The following is a 15,029-nucleotide window of genomic DNA, read 5'->3' on the forward strand; positions in this document are numbered from 1 at the left end:
TGTAGTTTATATTTGAATATATTCCTTTTTCCACTACTACGCTCTTAGCGCTCCAAATGTCCAGTTGCATTTTCAACAGAAACAGTGCTCAGATCTGCTCAATCAAAAGTATGGTTTAACTCTGTTAGCTGAATGCACAGATCAGAAAGAAGTTTCACCGAATGATTCTGTGTAGTTTATATTTGAAGACATTCCTTTTTCCACTATTAACCTCTTAGCGCTCCGAATCTCCACTTGCATTTTCTACAAAAAGAGTGTTTCATAACTGCTCAATCAAAAATATGATTTATCTCTGTTAACTGAATTTATAGATCAGAAATAAGTTTCACAGAATGCATCTGTGTAGTTTTTATTTGAAGATATTCTTTTTCCCAATGTAGGCCTCTTAGCGCTTAGCATGTCCAATTGTAGTTTCTACAGAAAGAGTGTTTCAGAACGGCTCAATCAAAAGTAAGTTTCAACTCTGTTAGTTGAATGGACAGAACAGAAAGAATTTTCACAGAATGCTACTGTGTAGTTTATATTTGAATATATTCCTTTTTCCACTATTACCCTATTAGCGCTCCGAATGTCCACTTGCATTTTCTACAGAAAGAGTGTTCAGAACTGCGCAATCAAAAGTTTGGTTTAACTCTGTTAGCTTAATGAACATATCAGAAATAAGTTTCACACAATGCTTCTGTGTAGTTTTTATTTGAAGATATTATTTTTCCCAATAGAGGCCTCTTAGCGCTCAGAATGTCCAATTGCAGTTTCTACAGAAAGAGTGTTTCAGAAAGGCTCAATCAAAAGTAAGGTTCAACTCTGTTAGTTGAATGCACAGAACAGAAAGTAGTTTCATACAATGCTTCTGTGTAGTTTATATTTGAACATATTGTTTTTTCCACTATTACCCACTTAGCGCTGCGAATGTTCAGTTGCATTTTCTACTGACAGAGTGTTTCAAAACTGCTCAATCAAAAGTATGGTTTAACTCTGTTAGCTGAATGCTCAGATCAGAAAGAAGTTTCACAGAATGCTTCTGTGTAGTTTATATTTGAATATATTCCTTTTTCCACTACTACTCTCTTAGCGCTCCAAATGTCCAGTTGCATTTTCTACAGAAAGAGTGTTCAGATCTGCTCAATCAAAAGTATGGTTTAACTCTGTTAGCTGAATGCACAGATCAGAAAGAAGTTTCACAGAATGATTCTGTGTAGTTTATATTTGGAGACATTCCTTTTTCCACTATTACCCTCTTAGCGCTCCGAATCTCCACTTGCATTTTCTACAGAAAGAGTGTTTCAGAACGGCTCAATCAAAACTAAGGTTCAACTCTTTTAGTTGAACAAACAGAACAGAAAGAAGTTTCACACAGTTCTTCTGTGTAGTTTTTATTTGTAGACATTCTTTTATCCAATATAGGCCTCTTAGCGCTCAGAATGTCCAATTGCAGTTTCTACAGAAAGAGTGTTTCAGAACGGCTCAATCAAAAGTAAGGTTCAACTCTGTTAGTTGAATGCACAGAACAGAAAGAAGTTTCATACAATGCTTCTGTGTAGTTTATATTTGAACATATTCTCTTTTCCACTATTACCCACTTAGCGCTACGAATGTCCAGTTGCATTTTCTACAGACAGAGTGTTTCAAAACTGCTCAATCAAAAGTATGGTTTAACTCTGTTAGCTGTATGCTCAGATCAGAAAGAAGTTTCACAGAATGCTTCTGTGTAGTTTATATTTGAATATATTCCTTTTTCCACTACTACGCTCTTAGCGCTCAAAAGGTCCAGTGGCATTTTCAACAGAAAGAGTGTTCAGATCTGCTCAATCAAAAGTATGGTTTAACTCTGTTAGCTGAATGCACAGATCAGAAAGAAGTTTCACCGAATGATTCTGTGTAGTTTATATTTGAAGACATTCCTTTTTCCACTATTACCCTCTTAGCGCTCCGAATCTCCACTTGCATTTTCTACAAAAAGAGTGTTTCATAACTGCTCAATCAAAAATATGTTTTATCTCTGTTAACTGAATTTACAGATCAGAAATAAGTTTCACAGAATGCATCTGTGTAGTTTTTATTTGAAGATATTCTTTTTCCCAATGTAGGCCTCTTAGCGCTTAGCATGTCCAATTGCAGTTTCTACAGAAAGAGTGTTTCAGAACGGCTCAATCAAAAGTAAGGTTCAACTCTGTTAGTTGAATGCACAGAACAGAAAGAATTTTCACAGAATGCTACTGTGTAGTTTATATTTGAATATATTCCTTTTTCCACTATTACCCTCTTAGCGCTCCGAATGTCCACTTGCATTTTCTACAGAATGAGTGTTCAGAACTGCGCAATCAAAAGTATGGTTTAACTCTGTTAGCTTAATGAACATATCAGAAATAAGTTTCACACAATGCTTCTGTGTAGTTTTTATTTGAAGATATTATTTTTCCCAATAAGGCCTCTTAGCGCTCAGAATGTCCAATTGCAGATTCTACAGAAAGAGTGTTTCAGAAAGGCTCAATCAAAAGTAAGGTTCAACTCTGTTAGTTGAATGCACAGAACAGAAAGAAGTTTCATACAATGCTTCTGTGTAGTTTATATTTGAACATATTCTCTTTTCCACTAATACCCACTTAGCGCTACGAATGTCCAGTTGCATTTTCTACAGACAGAGTGTTTCAAAACTGCTCAATCAAAAGTATGGTTTAACTCTGTTCGCTGTATGCTCAGATCAGAAAGAATTTTCACAGAATGCCTCTGTGTAGTTTATATTTGAATATATTCCTTTTTCCACTACTACGCTCTTAGCGCTCCAAATGTCCAGTTGCATTTTCAACAGAAAGAGTGTTCAGATCTGCTCAATCAAAAGTATGGTTTAACTCTGTTAGCTGAATGCACAGATCAGAAAGAAGTTTCACCGAATGATTCTGTGTAGTTTATATTTGAGGACATTCCTTTTTCCACTATTACCCTCTTAGCGCTCCGAATCTCCACTTGCATTTTCTACAAGAAGAGTGTTTCATAACTGCTCAATCAAAAATATGTTTTATCTCTGTTAACTGAATTTATAGATCAGAAATAAGTTTCACAGAATGCATCAGTATAGTTTTTATTTGAAGATATTCTTTTTCCCAATGTAGGCCTCTTAGCGCTTAGCATGTCCAATTGCAGTTTCTACAGAAAGAGTGTTTCAGAACGGCTCAATCAAAAGTAAGGTTCAACTCTGTTAGTTGAATAGACAGAACAGAAGGAATTTTCACAGAATGCTACTGTGTAGTTTATATTTGAATATATTCCTTTTTCCACTATTACCCTCTTAGCGCTCCGAATGTCCACTTGCATTTTCTACAGAAAGAGTGTTCAGAACTGCGCAATCAAAAGTATGGTTTAACTCTGTTAGCTTAATGAACATATCAGAAATAAGTTTCACACAATGCTTCTGTGTAGTTTTTATTTGAAGATATTATTTTTCCCAATATAGGCCTCTTAGCGCTCAGAATGTCCAATTGCAGTTTCTACAGAAAGAGTGTTTCAGAAAGGCTCAATCAAAAGTAAGGTTCAACTCTGTTAGTTGAATGCACAGAACAGAAAGAAGTTTCATAGAATGCTTCTGTGTAGTTTATATTTGAACATATTCTTTTTTCCACTATTACCCACTTAGCGCTACGAATGTCCAGTTGCATTTTCTACAGACAGAGTGTTTCAAAACTGCTCAATCAAAAGTATGGTTTAACTCTGTTAGCTGAATGCTCAGATCAGAAAGAAGTTTCACAGAATGCTTCTGTGTAGTTTATATTTGAATATATTCCTTTTTCCACTACTACGCTCTTAGCGCTCCAAATGTCCAGTTGCATTTTCTACAGAAAGAGTGTTCAGATCTGCTCAATCAAAAGTATGGTTTAACTCTGTTAGCTGAATGCACAGATCAGAAAGAAGTTTCACCGAATGATTCGGTGTAGTTTATATTTCATGGCATTACTTTTTCCACTATTACACCCTTAGCGCTCCGAATCTCCACTTGCATTTTCTACAAAAAGAGTGTTTCATAACTGCTCAATCAAAAATATGTTTTATCTCTGTTAACTGAATTTACAGATCAGAAATAAGTTTCACAGAATGCATCTGTGTAGTTTTTATTTGAAGATATTCTTTTTCCCAATGTAGGCCTCTTAGCGCTTAGCATGTCCAATTGCAGTTTCTACAGAAAGAGTGTTTCAGAACGGCTCAATCAAAAGTAAGGTTCAACTCTGTTAGTTGAATGCACAGAACAGAAAGAATTTTCACAGAATGCTACTGTGTAGTTTATATTTGAATATATTCCTTTTTCCACTATTACCCTCTTAGCGCTCCGAATGTCCACTTGCATTTTCTTCAGAAAGAGTGTTCAGAACTGCGCAATCAAAAGTATGGTTTAACTCTGTTAGCTTAATGAACATATCAGAAATAAGTTTCACACAATGCTTCTGTGTAGTTTTTATTTGAAGATATTATTTTTCCCAATATAGGCCTCTTAGCGCTCAGAATGTCCAATTGCAGTTTCTACAGAAAGAGTGTTTCAGAAAGGCTCAATCAAAAGTAAGGTTCAACTCTGTTAGTTGAATGCACAGAACAGAAAGAAGTTTCATACAATGCTTCTGTGTAGTTTATATTTGAACATATTCTTTTTTCCACTATTACCCACTTAGCGCTACGAATGTCCAGTTGCATTTTCTACAGACAGAGTGTTTCAAAACTGCTCAATTAAAAGTATGGTTTAACTCTGTTAGCTGTATGCTCAGATCAGAAAGGAGTTTCACAGAATGCTTCTGTGTAGTTTATATTTGAATATATTCCTTTTTCCACTACTACACTCTTAGCGCTCCAAATGTCCAGTTGCATTTTCAACAGAAAGAGTGTTCAGATCTGCTCAATCAAAAGTATGGTTTAACTCTGTTAGCTGAATGCACAGATCAGAAAGAAGTTTCACCGAATGATTCTGTGTAGTTTATATTTGAAGACATTCCTTTTTCCACTATTACCCTCTTAGCGCTCCGAATCTCCACTTGCATTTTCTACAAAAAGAGTGTTTCATAACTGCTCAATCAAAAATATGTTTTATCTCTGTTAACTGAAATTACAGATCAGAAATAAGTTTGACAGAATGCATCTGTGTAGTTTTTATTTGAAGATATTCTTTTTCCCAATGTAGGCCTCTTAGCGCTTAGCATGTCCAATTGCAGTTTCTACAGAAAGAGTGTTTCAGAATGGCTCAATCAAAAGTAAGGTTCAACTCTGTTAGTTGAATGCACAGAACAGAAAGAATTTTCACAGAATGATTCTGTGTAGTTTATATTTGGAGACATTCCTTTTTCCACTATTACCCTCTTAGCGCTCCGAATCTCCACTTGCATTTTCTACAGAAAGAGTGTTTCAGAACGGCTCAATCAAAACTAAGGTTCAAATCTTTTAGTTGAACAAACAGAACAGAAAGAAGTTTCACACAATTCTTCTGTGTAGTTTTTATTTGTAGACATTCTTTTTCCCAATATAGGCCTCTTAGCGCTCAGAATGTCCAATTGCAGTTTCTACAGAAAGAGTGTTTCAGAACGGCTCAATCAAAAGTAAGGTTCAACTCTGTTAGCTGAATGCACAGATCAGAAAGAAGTTTCACCGAATGATTCTGTGTAGTTAATATTTGAAGACATTCCTTTTTCCACTATTACCCTCTTAGCGCTCCGAATCTCCACTTGCATTTTCTACAAAAAGAGTGTTTCATAACTGCTCAATCAAAAATATGTTTTATCTCTGTTAACTGAATTTACAGATCAGAAATAAGTTTCACAGAATGCATCTGTGTAGTTTTTATTTGAAGATATTCTTTTTCCCAATGTAGGCCTCTTAGCGCTTAGCATGTCCAATTGCAGTTTCTACAGAAAGAGTGTTTCAGAACGGCTCAATCAAAAGTAAGGTTCAACTCTGTTAGTTAAATGCACAGAACAGAAAGAATTTTCACAGAATGCTACTGTGTAGTTTATATTTGAATATATTACTTTTTCCACTATTACCCTCTTAGCGCTCCGAATGTCCACTTGCATTTTCTACAGAAAGAGTGTTCAGAACTGTGCAATCAAAAGTATGGTTTAACTCTATTAGCTTAATGAACATATCAGAAATAAGTTTCAAACAATGCTTCTGTGTAGTTTTTATTTGAAGATATTATTTTTCCCAATAGAGGCCTCTTAGCGCTCAGAATGTCCAATTGCAGTTTCTACAGAAAGAGTGTTTCAGAAAGGCTCAATCAAAAGTAAGGTTCAACTCTGTTAGTTGAATGCACAGAACAGAAAGAAGTTTCATACAATGCTTCTGTGTAGTTTATATTTGAACATATTCTTTTTTCCACTATTACCCCCTTAGCGCTACGAATGTCCAGTTGCATTTTCTACAGACAGAGTGTTTCAAAACTGCTCAACCAAAAATATGGTTTAACTCTGTTAGCTGAATGCTCAGATCAGAAAGAAGTTTCACAGAATGCTTCTGTGTAGTTTATATTTGAATATATTCCTTTTTCCACTACTACTCTCTTAGCGCTCCAAATGTCCAGTTGCATTTTCTACAGAAAGAGTGTTCAGATCTGCTCAATCAAAAGTATGGTTTAACTCTGTTAGCTGAATGCACAGATCAGAAAGAAGTTTCACAGAATGATTCTGTGTAGTTTATATTTGGAGACATTCCTTTTTCCACTATTACCCTCTTAGCGCTCCGAATCTCCACTTGCATTTTCTACAGAAAGAGTGTTTCAGAACGGCTCAATCAAAACTAAGGTTCAACTCTTTTAGTTGAACAAACAGAACAGAAAGTAGTTTCACACAATTCTTCTGTGTAGTTTTTATTTGTAGGCATTCTTTTTCCCAATATAGGCCTCTTAGCGCTCAGAATGTCCAATTGCAGTTTCTACAGAAAGAGTGTTTCAGAACGGCTCAATCAAAAGTAAGGTTCAACTCTGTTAGTTGAATGCACAGAACAGAAAGAAGTTTCATACAATGCTTCTGTGTAGTTTATATTTGAACATATTCTTTTTTCCACTATTACCCACTTAGCGCTACGAATGTCCAGTTGCATTTTCTACAGACAGAGTGTTTCAAAACTGCTCAATCAAAAGTATGGTTTAACTCTGTTAGCTGTATGCTCAGATCAGAAAGAAGTTTCACAGAATGCTTCTGTGTAGTTTATATTTGAATATATTCTTTTTCCACTACTACGCTCTTAGCGCTCCAAATGTCCAGTTGCATTTTCAACAGAAAGAGTGTTCAGATCTGCTCAATCAAAAGTATGGTTTAACTCTGTTAGCTGAATGCACAGATCAGAAAGAAGTTTCACCGAATGATTCTGTGTAGTTTATATTTGAAGACATTCCTTTTTCCACTATTACCCTCTTAGCGCTCCGAATCTCCACTTGCATTTTCTACAAAAAGAGTGTTTCATAACTGCTCAATCAAAAATATGTTTTATCTCTGTTAACTGAATTTACAGATCAGAAATAAGTTTCACAGAATGCATCTGTGTAGTTTTTATTTGAAGATATTCTTTTTCCCAATGTAGGCCTCTTAGCGCTTAGCATGTCCAATTGCAGTTTCTACACAAAGAGTGTTTCAGAACGGCTCAATCAAAAGTAAGGTTCAACTCTGTTAGTTAAATGCACAGAACAGAAAGAATTTTCACAGAATGCTACTGTGTAGTTTATATTTGAATATATTCCTTTTTCCACTATTACCCTCTTAGCGCTCCGAATGTCCACTTGCATTTTCTACAGAAAGAGTGTTCAGAACTGCGCAATCAAAAGTATGGTTTAACTCTGTTAGCTTAATGAACATATCAGAAATAAGTTTCAAACAATGCTTCTGTGTAGTTTTTATTTGAAGATATTATTTTTCCCAATAGAGGCCTCTTAGCGCTCAGAATGTCCAATTGCAGTTTCTACAGAAAGAGTGTTTCAGAAAGGCTCAATCAAAAGTAAGGTTCAACTCTGTTAGTTGAATGCACAGAACAGAAAGAAGTTTCATACAATGCTTCTGTGTAGTTTATATTTGAAAATATTCTTTTTTCCACTATTACCCACTTAGCGCTACGAATGTCCAGTTGCATTTTCTACAGACAGAGAGTTTCAAAACTGCTCAATCAAAAGTATGGTTTAACTCTGTTAGCTGAATGCTCAGATCAGAAAGAAGTTTCACAGAATGCTTCTGTGTAGTTTATATTTGAATATATTCCTTTTTCCACTACTACTCTCTTAGCGCTCCAAATGTCCAGTTGCATTTTCTACAGAAAGAGTGTTCAGATCTACTCAATCAAAAGTATGGTTTAACTCTGTTAGCTGAATGCACAGATCAGAAAGAAGTTTCACAGAATTATTCTGTGTAGTTTATATTTGGAGACATTCCTTTTTCCACTATTACCCTCTTAGCGCTCCGAATCTCCACTTCCATTTTCTACAGAAAGAGTGTTTCAGAACGGCTCAATCAAAACTAAGGTTCAACTCTTTTAGTTGAACAAACAGAATAGAAAGAAGTTTCACACAATTCTGCTGTGTAGTTTTTATTTGTAGACATTCTTTTTCCCAATATAGGCCTCTTAACGCTCAGAATGTCCAATTGCAGTTTCTACAGAAAGAGTGTTTCAGAACGGCTCAATCAAAAGTAAGGTTCAACTCTGTTAGTTGAATGCACAGAACAGAAAGAAGTTTCATACAATGCTTCTGTGTAGTTTATATTTGAACATATTCTTTTTTCCACTATTACCCACTTAGCGCTACGAATGTCCAGTTGCATTTTCTACAGACAGAGTGTTTCAAAACTGCTCAATCAAAAGTATGGTTTAACTCTGTTAGCTGTATGCTCAGATCAGAAAGAAGTTTCACAGAATGCTTCTGTGTAGTTTATATTTGAATATATTCCTTTTTCCACTACTACGCTCTTAGCGCTCCAAATGTCCAGTTGCATTTTCAACAGAAAGAGTGTTCAGATCTGTTCAATCAAAAGTATGGTTTAACTCTGTTAGCTGAATGCACAGATCAGAAAGAAGTTTCACCGAATGATTCTGTGTAGTTTATATTTGAAGACATTCCTTTTTCCACTATTACCCTCTTAGCGCTCCGAATCTCCACTTGCATTTTCTACAAAAAGAGTGTTTCATAACTGCTCAATGAAAAATATGTTTTATCTCTGTTAACTGAATTTACAGATCAGAAATAAGTTGCACAGAATGCATCTGTGTAGTTTTTATTTGAAGATATTCTTTTTCCCAATGTAGGCCTCTTAGCGCTTAGCATGTCCAATTGCAGTTTCTACAGAAAGAGTGTTTCAGAACGGCTCAATCAGAAGTAAGGTTCAACTCTGTTAGTTGAATGCACAGAACAGAAAGAAGTTTCATACAATGCTTCTGTGTAGTTTATATTTGAACATATTCTTTTTTCCACTATTACCCACTTAGCGCTACGAATGTCCAGTTGCATTTTCTACAGACAGAGTGTTTCAAAACTGCTCAATCAAAAGTATGGTTTAACTCTGTTAGCTGAATGCTCAGATCAGAAAGAAGTTTCACAGAATGCTTCTGTGTAGTTTATATTTGAATATATTCCTTTTTCCACTACTACTCTCTTAGCGCTCCAATTGTCCAGTTGCATTTTCTACAGAAAGAGTGTTCAGATCTGCTCAATCAAAAGTATGGTTTAACTCTGTTAGCTGAATGCACAGATCAGAAAGAAGTTTCACAGAATGATTCTGTGTAGTTTATATTTGGAGACATTCCTTTTTCCACTATTACCCTCTTAGCGCTCCGAATCTCCACTTGCATTTTCTACATAAAGAGTGTTTCAGAACGGCTCAATCAAAACTAAGGTTCAACTCTTTTAGTTGAACAAACAGAACAGAAAGAAGTTTCACACAATTCTTCTGTGTAGTTTTTATTTGTAGACATTCTTTTTCCCAATATAGGCCTCTTAGCTCTCAGAATGTCCAATTGCAGTTTCTACAGAAAGAGTGTTTCAGAAAGGCTCAATCAAAAGTAAGGTTCAACTCTGTTAGTTGAATGCACAGAACAGAAAGAATTTCATACAATGCTTCTGTGTAGTTAATATTTGAACATATTCTTTTTTCCACTATTACCCACTTAGCGCTACGAATGTCCAGTTGCATTTTCTACAGACAGAGTGTTTCAAAACTGCTCAATCAAAAGTATGGTTTAACTCTGTTAGCTGAATGCTCAGATCAGAAAGAAGTTTCACAGAATGCTTCTGTGTAGTTTATATTTGAATATATTCCTTTTTCCACTACTACGCTCTTAGCGCTCCAAATGTCCAGTTGCATTTTCTACAGAAAGAGTGTTCAGGTCTGCTCAATCAAAAGTATGGTTTAACTCTGTTAGCTGAATGCACAGATCAGAAAGAAGTTTCACTGAATGATTCTTTGTAGTTTATATTTGAAGACATTCCTTTTTCCACTATTACCCTCTTAGCGCTCCGAATCTCCACTTGCATTTTCTAAAGAAAGAGTGTTTCAGAACTTCTCAATCAAAACTAAGGTTCAACTCTTTTAGTTGAACAAACAGAACAGAAAGAAGTTTCACACAATTCTGCTGTGTAGTTTTTATTTGTAGACATTCTTTTTCCCAATATAGGCCTCTTAACGCTCAGAATGTCCAATTGCAGTTTCTACAGAAAGAGTGTTTCAGAACGGCTCAATCAAAAGTAAGGTTCAACTCTGTTAGTTGAATGCACAGAACAGAAAGAAGTTTCATACAATGCTTCTGTGTAGTTTATATTTGAACATAATCTTTTTTCCACTATTACCCACTTAGCGCTACGAATGTCCAGTTGCATTTTCTACAGACAGAGTGTTTCAAAACTGCTCAATCAAAAGTATGGTTTAACTCTGTTAGCTGTATGCTCAGATCAGAAAGAAGTTTCACAGAATGCTTCTGTGTAGTTTATATTTGAATATATTCCTTTTTCCACTACTACGCTCTTAGCGCTCCAAATGTCCAGTTGCATTTTCAACAGAAAGAGTGTTCAGATCTGTTCAATCAAAAGTATGGTTTAACTCTGTTAGCTGAATGCACAGATCAGAAAGAAGTTTCACCGAATGTTTCTGTGTAGTTTGTATTTGAAGACATTCCTTTTTCCACTATTACCCTCTTAGCGCTCCGAATCTCCACTTGTATTTTCTACAAAAAGAGTGTTTCATAACTGCTCAATCAAAAATATATTTTATCTCTGTTAACTGAATTTACAGATCAGAAATAAGTTTCACAGAATGCATCTGTGTAGTTTTTATTTGAAGATATCTTTTTCCCAATGTAGGCCTCTTAGCGCTTAGCATGTCCAATTGCAGTTTCTACACAAAGAGTGTTTCAGAACGGCTCAATTAAAAGTAAGGTTCAACTCTGTTAGTTGAATGCACAGAACAGAAAGAATTTTCACAGAATGCTACTATGTAGTTTATATTTGAATATATTCCTTTTTCCACTATTACCCTCTTAGCGCTCCGAATGTCCACTTGCATTTTCTACAGAAAGAGTGTTCAGAACTGCGCAATCAAAAGTATGGTTTAACTCTGTTAGCTTAATGAACATATCAGAAATAAGTTTCACACAATGCTTCTGTGCAGTTTTTATTTGAAGATATTATTTTTCCCAATAGAGGCCTCTTAGCGCTCAGAATGTCCAATTGCAGTTTCTACAGAAAGAGTGTTTCAGAAAGGCTCAATCAAAAGTAAGGTTCAACTCTGTTAGTTGAATGCACAGAACAGAAAGAAGTTTCATACAATGCTTCTGTGTAGTTTATATTTGAACATATTCTTTATTCCACTCTTACCCACTTGGCGCTACGAATGTCCAGGTGCATTTTCTACAGACAGAGTGTTTCAAAACTGCTCAATCAAAAGTATGGTTTAACTCTGTTAGCTGAATGCTCAGATCAGAAAGAAGTTTCACGGAATGCTTCTGTGTAGTTTATATTTGAATATATTCCTTTTTCCACTACTACTCTCTTAGCGCTCCAATTTTCCAGTTGCATTTTCTACAGAAAGAGTGTTCAGATCTGCTCAATCAAAAGTATGTTTTAACTCTGTTAGCTGAATGCACAGATCAGAAAGAAGTTTCACAGAATGATTCTGTGTAGTTTATATTTGGAGACATTCCTTTTTCCACTATTACCCTCTTAGCGCTCCGAATCTCCACTTGCATTTTCTACAGAAAGAGTGTTTCAGAACGGCTCAATCAAAACTAAGGTTCAACTCTTTTAGTTGAACAAACTGAACAGAAAGAAGTTTCACACAATTCTTCTGTGTAGTTTTTATTTGTAGACATTCTTTTTCCCAATATAGGCCTCTTAGCGCTCAGAATGTCCAATTGCAGTTTCTACAGAAAGAGTGTTTCAGAACGGCTCAATCAAAAGTAAGGTTCAACTCTGTTAGTTGAATGCACAGAACAGAAAGAAGTTTCATACAATGCTTCTGTGTAGTTTATATTTGAACATATTCTTTTTTCCACTATTACCCACTTATCGCTACGAATGTCCAGTTGCATTTTCTACAGACAGAGTGTTTCAAAACTGCTTAATCAAAAGTATGGTTTAATTCTGTTAGCTGAATGCTCAGATCAGAAAGAAGTTTCACAGAATGCTTCTGTGTAGTTTATATTTGAATATATTCCTTTTTCGACTACTACGCTCTTAGCGCTCCAAATGTCCAGTTGCATTTTCTACAGAAAGAGTGTTCAGATCTGCTCAATCAAAAGTATGGTTTAACTCTGTTAGCTGAATGCACAGATCAGAAAGAAGTTTCACCGAATGATTCTGTGTAGTTTATATTTGAAGACATTCCTTTTTCCACTATTACCCTCTTAGCGCTCCGAATCTCCACTTGCATTTTCTACAAAAAGAGTGTTTCATAACTGCTCAATCAAAAATATGTTTTATCTCTGTTAACTGAATTTACAGATCAGAAATTAGTTTCACAGAATGCATCTGTGTAGTTTTTATTTGAAGATATTCTTTTTCCCAATGTAGGTCTCTTAGCGCTTAGCATGTCCAATTGCAGGTTCTACAGAAAGAGTGTTTCAGAACGGCTCAATCAAAAGTAAGTTTCAACTCTGTTAGTTGAATGCACAGAACAGAAAGAATTTTCACAGAATGCTACTGTGTAGTTTATATTTGAATATATTCCTTTTTCCACTATTACCCTCTTAGCGCTCCGAATGTCCACTTGCATTTTCTACAGAAAGAGTGTTCAGAACTGCGCAATCAAAAGTATGGTTTAACTCTGTTAGCTTAATGAACATATCAGAAATAAGTTTCACACAATGCTTCTGTGTAGTTTTTATTTGAAGATATTATTTTTCCCAATAGAGGCCTCTTAGCGCTCAGAATGTCCAATTGCAGTTTCTACAGAAAGAGTGTTTCAGAAAGGCTCAATCAAAAGTAAGGTTCAACTCTGTTAGTTGAATGCACAGAACAGAAAGAAGTTTCATACAATGCTTCTGTGTAGTTTATATTTGAACATATTCTTTTTTCCACTATTACCCACTTAGCGCTACGAATGTCCAGTTGCATTTTCTACAGACAGAGTGTTTCAAAACTGCTCAATCAAAAGTATGGTTTAACTCTGTTAGCTGAATGCTCAGATCAGAAAGAAGTTTCACAGAATGCTTCTGTGTAGTTTATATTTGAATATATTCCTTTTTCCACTACTACTCTCTTAGCGCTCCAAATGTCCAGTTGCATTTTCTACAGAAAGAGTGTTCAGATCTGCTCAATCAAAAGTATGGTTTAACTCTGTTAGCTGAATGCACAGATCAGAAAGAAGTTTCACAGAATTATTCTGTGTAGTTTATATTTGGAGACATTCCTTTTTCCACTATTACCCTCTTAGCGCTCCGAATCTCCACTTCCATTTTCTACAGAAAGAGTGTTTCAGAACGGCTCAATCAAAACTAAGGTTCAACTCTTTTAGTTGAACAAACAGAATAGAAAGAAGTTTCACACAATTCTGCTGTGTAGTTTTTATTTGTAGACATTCTTTTTCCCAATATAGGCCTCTTAACGCTCAGAATGTCCAATTGCAGTTTCTACAGAAAGAGTGTTTCAGAACGGCTCAATCAAAAGTAAGGTTCAACTCTGTTAGTTGAATGCACAGAACAGAAAGAAGTTTCATACAATGCTTCTGTGTAGTTTATATTTGAACATATTCTTTTTTCCACTATTACCCACTTAGCGCTACGAATGTCCAGTTGCATTTTCTACAGACAGAGTGTTTCAAAACTGCTCAATCAAAAGTATGGTTTAACTCTGTTAGCTGTATGCTCAGATCAGAAAGAAGTTTCACAGAATGCTTCTGTGTAGTTTATATTTGAATATATTCCTTTTTCCACTACTACGCTCTTAGCGCTCAAAATGTCCAGTTGCATTTTCAACAGAAAGAGTGTTCAGATCTGTTCAATCAAAAGTATGGTTTAACTCTGTTAGCTGAATGCACAGATCAGAAAGAAGTTTCACAGAATGATTCTGTGTAGTTTATATTTGAAGACATTCCTTTTTCCACTATTACCCTCTTAGCGCTCCGAATCTCCACTTGCATTTTCTACAAAAAGAGTGTTTCATAACTGCTCAATGAAAAATATGTTTTATCTCTGTTAACTGAATTTACAGATCAGAAATAAGTTGCACAGAATGCATCTGTGTAGTTTTTATTTGAAGATATTCTTTTTCCCAATGTAGGCCTCTTAGCGCTTAGCATGTCCAATTGCAGTTTCTACAGAAAGAGTGTTTCAGAACGGCTCAATCAGAAGTAAGGTTCAACTCTGTTAGTTGAATGCACAGAACAGAAAGAAGTTTCATACAATGCTTCTGTGTAGTTTATATTTGAACATATTCTTTTTTCCACTATTACCCACTTAGCGCTACGAATGTCCAGTTGCATTTTCTACAGACAGAGTGTTTCAAAACTGCTCAATCAAAAGTATGGTTTAACTCTGTTAGCTGAATGCTCAGATCAGAAAGAAGTTTCACAGAATGCTTCTGTGTAGTTTAT

Source organism: Symphalangus syndactylus, chromosome 3 (genome assembly GCF_028878055.3).
Source record: "Symphalangus syndactylus isolate Jambi chromosome 3, NHGRI_mSymSyn1-v2.1_pri, whole genome shotgun sequence".
NCBI lineage: Eukaryota > Metazoa > Chordata > Mammalia > Primates > Hylobatidae > Symphalangus > Symphalangus syndactylus.